This window comes from Panthera tigris, chromosome D1 (assembly GCF_018350195.1).
Source record: "Panthera tigris isolate Pti1 chromosome D1, P.tigris_Pti1_mat1.1, whole genome shotgun sequence".
NCBI classification, from domain to species: domain Eukaryota; kingdom Metazoa; phylum Chordata; class Mammalia; order Carnivora; family Felidae; genus Panthera; species Panthera tigris.
In genome coordinates this window covers 109,291,499-109,298,721 of record NC_056669.1, presented here as the reverse complement: position 1 = coordinate 109,298,721, position 7,223 = coordinate 109,291,499, and the positions used below count along the sequence as shown (strand labels likewise).

General features: G+C 52.1%; 1 long non-coding RNA gene across 1 annotated transcript; it reads right to left on the bottom strand.

The window, feature by feature from the left end:
• On the bottom strand, positions 1-6,259 carry LOC122231139. Its single transcript, XR_006208295.1, has 3 exons — positions 5,927-6,259; positions 3,382-3,506; positions 1-313 (listed from the first exon to the last, which is right to left on the bottom strand). It is a non-coding gene; the product is annotated as an uncharacterized LOC122231139 (long non-coding RNA).
• Between the last annotated feature and the right edge of the window lie 964 nt (positions 6,260-7,223).

Sequence of the window (7,223 nt, the reverse complement as noted above, 5' to 3'; positions counted from 1 at the left end):
GCTTCACTGACCGAGCCACCCGGGAGCCCCATCCTCTATCATTTTTCATAAAATGTCTTTACCTGTCTCTCCTACTGCAAGGTATTTTCATTGGCTACAGAATTCTAGATTGTCTTCTTTGTCAGCACTTCAGAGTGTGAGCTCACTGTCTCTGTCCTCCACTCTTCCACATCACTGTTCCCCGATATGGAACCTACCTGCTTTCAAAATGTTTTCTTTACCTCTGGTTTTCAGCACTTGGACTATGACATGCTTACTCCAGGTGTGATTTTCCTTTGCTCATCCTGTTTGTGGCTTGCCAAGCTTCTTGAATCTGTAAGTGAATGTCTCTCATCAAATTTCACATTTTTTTTTTTTCTTACCATTATGTCTTCAAATACATATATTTTTCTGTCCCATCCTCTCTCTCCTCTCTTTCTGGAACTCCAGACACATACGTTAGACTGCTTGAGATGGTCCTATAGATCGCTTGGGCATTGTTAATTTCTATTCGGTCCTTTTGTTTCTGATTTTCAGATGAGATCATTTCTCCAGACTTGTCCTTAAACTCACAGCCTATTCTTCTTCCAAGCCTTCTTCAATCTTTTGGTAAGCCACTCCAATGGATTTTCAATCTATTTGGTTCTTTACAGTTGTATTTTTTTAATGTTTATTTATTTTGAGAGAGAGAGAGAGAGAGAGAATCAGAGAGAGAAGGAGACATCTCTGAAGAAGCAGGCTCTGAGCTGTCATGTCAGCACAGAGCCTGACGCGGGGCTTGAACTCAAGGACTGCGAGATCATGACCTGAGCCAAACTTGGACGCTTAACCCACTGAGCCACGCAGGGGCCCCAATTCTTTACAGTTTTAATTACTCTGTTAAGACTCCCAATTAAGACCACTATATTTTCCTTCAAGTCCTTAGTCATATTTATAGTAACTACTTTGCAGTCCTTGTACGCTAATTTCAACATTGGTATCATCTCATGATTATGTTTCCGCTGACTTTTTTTCTTTTTTTTTCTTTAAGTTTATTTATTCATTTTGAGAAGGACAGTGCAGAGAGAGAGAGAGAGAGAGAGAGAGGAAGAGAGAGAGAATCCCAAGCAAATTCCACACGATCAGTGCAGATCTCAACGTGTGGCTTGATCTCATGAATCATTAGATCATGACCAGAGCTGAAATCAAGAGCTGGGTGCTTAACTGACTGAGCCACCCAGGTGCCTCAGAATAAGAGATTATACAAAACATATAACAAATGTAGAAGGAATGATATAATTTAAAAACACACAATGAAATAATAATTTAGGCCAAGATCATTCCTTGATACTAAAACCAATGATTGACAGAGTGTTGGGGACAGGATATTCACACAACTTCACCTTACCATACAGCTCATGACTACAAAGGGAAAGGGTTCCTGGACAATGGAAAGATCTAGCAGATGACATCTTAACCAGCAACCAAATTCAACATCAGCAATAATGAGATCGGGCAACATTAAATGGTTGAAGTAATGAAACAGAGAGAACTTACTGCTCATACAGTATTCTTGCAGAAAGGTTTAATCTGACTCTAACTGCAAGGAAACATTCAGGCAAATTCAAATTGGAGGATATTCTATAAGACAACTGGGCTGGATTCTGCAAAAATGGCAGTGTCATGAAAAACAAATAGGAAGGAACACTATTCTAGATCAAAGAAGAATCAAGAGACATGACAACTAAACGCAGACTGTGATCCCTGATTGGATCTTGAAACTTTTTTTTTTTTTAAGCTGTAATGGAAAATTTAGCGCTATTTGGGGAAATATAATTATGGTAGGCAATCTAGATAATAATACTGCATCATCGTGAAATTTCTTGGCCGCTGTGAAAACAGTTTGGCGACTCCTCAGGAAGCTGAACACAGACTTCACCATATGATCCAGCAACCCTACTTCTAGGTACGCGCTAAAGAATCAAAGCAGGGACTCAAACAGATGTTTGTGCAGCCGTGTTCACGGCATCATCCAGAGCCATGTTCACGGCATCATCATCCCAACGGCCAGAAGATGGGAACAACCCCTATGTCCATCAACAGGTGAAAGCCTAAGCAAAATGTCGTCTATCCATGCAGCAGGATGTTATTCGGCCTTAAAAAGGAATGACATTCTGACCCATGCTAGAAAAATAGATGAATCTTGAAGATATTAGGCTAAGGGTCATAAGCCACACATAAAATGACTATTGACTGATTCCACTTGCATGAGGTGGATGAGCAAATGCATGGAGATAGAAAGCAGAATAGAGATTGCCAGGGTGGATGGGATGTTTAATGAAAAAGTTCTGGAAATGGCTAGTGAGGAGGGTTGCACGACATAATGAATGTAGTTAATGCCACAGGCCGTGGAGGAAGCCCACCAAATGAAGAAACGAGCTGCACAGCCGTGTGTACTGCTGGGATAGACAGGCAGCTGCTGTTCTGGACACTTCCGCCCAGTTCCAAGCCTTCCCGGGCCACATAACTTATGGGGGGGGGGTACGTATAATGAGCTCTGTCTCCCCGGCCTTTAGGGGCACCCTCCTTCACCCAATCTGTCGCTCTCCCCCACGATTATGTCTGACTTGAGCGAGGCCAGCATGTGGCCCTTGCTTTTATCCGGGTCTTCTTCCATCAGCCCCTTTCTGCCACACCTCCCTCTCCATCTTCACCCCCGAGGCTCGCCGAGCTTCTGCGGGTCGCGCCAGTGTGGCATCTGTACCCAGGCCAGGGAAGCTCACCGGGCAAACTTCGCCAACTCGCCTCCCCACCCAGTGGGAGGACAGCTTTGTATTCTCGGTTCTCCAACCCAGACCCAGAATCCCCTCTGGTGTGCCAGCGGTCCAGGCAGCTGCAGAGCAGGAGAAGGGGCAGCGGCTCCCTGATGCGACATGCCGCCATGGGAACAAGTCAGAGTCTAGTGCGGGTACGAGAGTGAGACTCTGGCCAAATGTGTCTGAGAACAGCTGGGCCAGACTGGAAAACTGAGGCAAAGGGGTAGGAAATTCTGACTGAAATGAGAAGGAAGGGGCGTACGGGTCTGCTTTCAGGTCAGCCTACGACTACGGCCCTGCCGGTAGGCAGATGGCACCCCTTCGGTGCCGGAGCGGAAAGATCGCCGGTCTCAATGCCACCGTCTGGCTCTTTGGTCTATAACCCTAAAACTCAGATCTCTCAGGTGGAAAAGTCAAGGTCATGATGTAAGACTTTCTGGCCGTTGTGAATTGTAAAGGACCGGCACGCCCCTGAAGCAGGCTGACGTAGGCCTCCGGGGCAGGCACTCGGCTGTGGTGACCTCCTCTCAGACGCCAGGCCCTGAGTTGCCAAAGCTTCGCGTGGCACTTGGCTACTCGGGAATCCCGATGCCCAGTGGGCACTTACCCGCAGCCACTGGAGTGGGAGCAAACTGGACGAGCAGGACTCCAGAGTGGACGTGCGGGCTGCCGGGAAGATGAAAGAACAGCCGGTTCTGGGTCCCTCCAGAAGAGTCCGGCGCCATCCCCCATCTAGGGACAAAACAGTCCATCAGTCGTGCCCCATCCCTTCTTTGGTTGAACCCACTTAACCCTCCCCCAGTTTCTTCAATCCGAGGATGATTTCACGCTCTGTGAGCAACAAAAGGACCCCAGAGGGGAGCCTAAACAGGACCTGGGAGGGTCTGCCCTGTCCTCAAGCCACTCTCCTCTCAATATTCTCTGCTTTGCCGTCCTCAGGCGACACCTCTGTCCCAAGTGCTGAGGTGGTTCTCCCTTTCCCGGGTCTTTGGACAGCTGTTCTAGGTGGTCCCCTTCAGGGCTACAAGGGCACGGCCCTGAAGTCAGCCTGAAGATGGCGCCACCGAAGCCAACTTCCTTCCTCTGCGGGGGCTACAGGCCTTGGCAATCTGTTGGCATGGGGGACACAGTTTCCGCTCCCAGGTGGGTCACAGACGGGAGAGACATTCCTCTGGGGAGGAGTGGGCCGCAGACAGAGGAGAGCCAAGAACAGCCACAAATGCCACGAGACCAAAGTATCCATCACTGGCCCTCGAGACTGCTTCATAATCCTGCGCTGTAGTTTCCTCCCCTTGTGGTAGTTCAGCTCACTTCCGGGGAAGGAGGCTCACGAACCCTCCGACCCATCCACCTATTCACTTGACTCCTAGTCACTGCACTAGACATGCCAATGATATGGCCCCCCAAACGCCTGCCGATCACGTTCTTCCCTTCCCGGGGTGTCTGTAAGACAGCGTGTAAGCTTAGCACAAGGGTCTCAGGATAAGACCTTGTCTCGCCAAGACTCAGAGCCCCGGTTCCTCCACTAATATTTCCTACACGTGTGTGCTGTGCTGGCAGTAAAACACTGACCAAAATCCAGTCCCTGCTCTCTAAGAGTTCACATCTAGATGGGGCTCCAGACATTTCTCCCCCATTCTCGGGGCTGCTGGGGGTGGGGAGTGCCCACAGTGTCTTTTCCCCACTCCTTGGCACATCCACATTGTCTACATCCCTCAAGGCCCCGCTGAAATGCCGTCTGCTCCTTGCTGCTCTCAGGACACAGCCACTTAGCAGTGGTGTCTCCGGCCTCTGAATGTCCTCAGCAGACACCTGTATCTCTCTCATGATGTGTCACGTTCCTCTTGTGTTACGTGTTTGGGGTGCATAGTCGATCTTCCCTCCAGACTCTGTTTTCTTGAGGGCAAAGATCATCTCACACATCTCTGGCTCCTTCAGACCACACCACACAGTATCAGGTACATAATCCGTGGTCAAAAACTATTCGTACAATGCAGCTTCCTCATACAGATGCTCGTTGGATGAATGAAAACTTGTTTGTGAAGCCACTGGGAGTTCCCAGATTTAATAAATAATACATTTTATCACTAACTTAAAATTGCTTGTTGGGATTTTTCCCAATGAATACAAAGTTAGAACTCAATGCGAGTAGTATACGATTCTTACGTATTCCTTATAATTGTGTGTGTATCCATCTGGTCTTATGTAAATGGTATATAAATATTATAATTCAATATTCTGCGGTTTCTGCATCATAGCATGTAAGTGCTCACTTCTTGCTTTTTTTGGTAATGTTTATTTTTGAGAGAGACAGAGCATGAGCGGGGGATGGGCAGAGAGAGAGGGAGACAGAATCTGAAGCAGGTTCCAGGCTCTGAGCTGTCAGCACAGAGCCTGATTGGGGGGGGGGGGGGAGGGGGCTCAAACTCACAGACCGAGAGGTCATGACCTGAGCCGAAGTCGGACGCTCAACCGACTGAGCCACCCAGGCGCCCCAGAATGTTCTTTAAAGTATCGGAAATGATGGCTGGGACTTGGGACAACGCTCACTAGGTGCAGGCCTAGGGCTAAAAACTTATGTGCATTATCTCATTTAACCTTCAAACACTTGAGGTGACAGTATGATTACCCCTGGTTTTGCAACTGATGAAACCGAGGCTCAAGAGATGTGATAACTTTGTCCAAAACCACACACCCAAGTTTCTCTGCCACCAGATCCTGAGCTGAGACTGTCGCTCAAAACCATCCAGCTCCCCGTGTCTGGCACGCGGGGCGCACTGTGGGGGTAATGATCCCATATTCTCTAGAAGAGACCATAAAGATCATCTGCTTCAACCTCGTCACTTTGCAATAGAGGAAAACGGTCTCAGAGAGATAAAGGGACTTGTCCCCCACCCCCCACCCCCCCCCCCCGCGTGGCACGGAGCTAGAGGCTGCTCTGCAACAGGAACGCAAGGTGCCCTAGAATTCCAGCCCAAGCCCCGCTTGACGGAGGAGGAACTGAAGCCACGTTTGGTGAGCCCCGGGTCCCGGACCCACGGGACTCAACCCCGGGGGCGCTCCCTGCCTTGCCCGGCCGGCGCCCCTCCACGCTCACCTGCGGCGCCACCCATCCCGCGGGCTGCCGCGCCCGACCCGCGCCCCGGTAGTACCTGTCTGCGGCGCGCAGGCTTTCGGCCGGGGACAGGGCGCTGGCGCGGAGCGAGGCGGGCTGCGCGGGTCAGAGCCGGACGGACGCTGGCCTCGCCAACCCGGGCCTCCCCGGGCCCCTCCGCCTCAAACTCCCAGGCCCAGGAAGCGCGCGGACCGCCGGACGCCGAGAATTTGGCAGCGCTGGTCCCGGGAGGCAGAGCCGCCTGGCCTCCTCCCCTCAAGCCCCCTATTCTGCCCCGTCGGCTGTCCGCAGACCCAGCCTAGCGCGAGGGCACCTGAGGGGGAACAACAGCCACGCGCCCCGCAGAAGTCAAGCACCTGGGACCCTAGAGGGCGAGGTTCCCATGGAAACGAGAGAGGCTCTCCGCGCCTGCGCGGACGCGCTAGGCACGGTGGGAATCGTAGTTTCCGGGCTGCCACCCGGCGGCCAAAGGAACGGACGCGAGATGGCGCCCGAGCATCGCGGTGGGTTCCGCGCCGCCGGGGTCGTTTCCCCCCCCACCCCCTCACCCCCAGGCCGAGCGCTGCCGGCGTAGGAGAGGCCGCGGAGGCCTGAAAGGTAGTTACTCCTGGCAGCCGCGGCTCTGAGGTGTCTAGGGTGTAGGGGGAAGAGGCCGGGACGCGCTCTCTTCGCCGCGTTCAGTTGTGCCGTTTGAAATGTAGTCCTGACGAGGGGCCTCCCTGGCCCCGGCCGACCGGGGCCGGGTGGAGGGAGAACTCTGGGAAGGGGGTTGCTGGGAGGCACCTGCTGTCCGAGGGAGGCGAGCTTCGGGCAAGGGCTCGCGTCTGGGCTGGGCGACCGGCCCGGCGCCCGAGAGGCTCCCGCTGCGGGTGGGAGTCGACGTGGGGTTTGCGAGCGACGGCCTTGAGCAGAACTGGTGAAAAAGCGGTGCGAGTTGGACGCCGCCCTGTCCCTCCGAGTTCGGCCTCCGGGCTGAGATCTAGAAACTTAAGATCGATTTCAGGCCCTATCACTCAGTTACTTCTCTGGGCCTCAGTTTCCTATTTCCAAAACGTGGTAATTATAATGCGTGCTTTTTCTCCTCTGGGAGTGTTGTTAAGATTCGCTGGAGATGACGTTGTTGTGGTGTAGGCTGGACCGTCCTTTAAGGACACGCACAGACATTCCTGTTTGCTGTACATTGGTGCCACTTCGTGGAGGGAAATTAGGCAATGCCTTCCAGATTAAATGCACATAGCCTTTGCTTCAGCAATTCTAGAAATATGTCCTACAGTAGGCGCCTGGGTGGCTCAGTCGGTTAAGCGTCCCCACAGTCCTAGAGTTCAAGCCCCGCG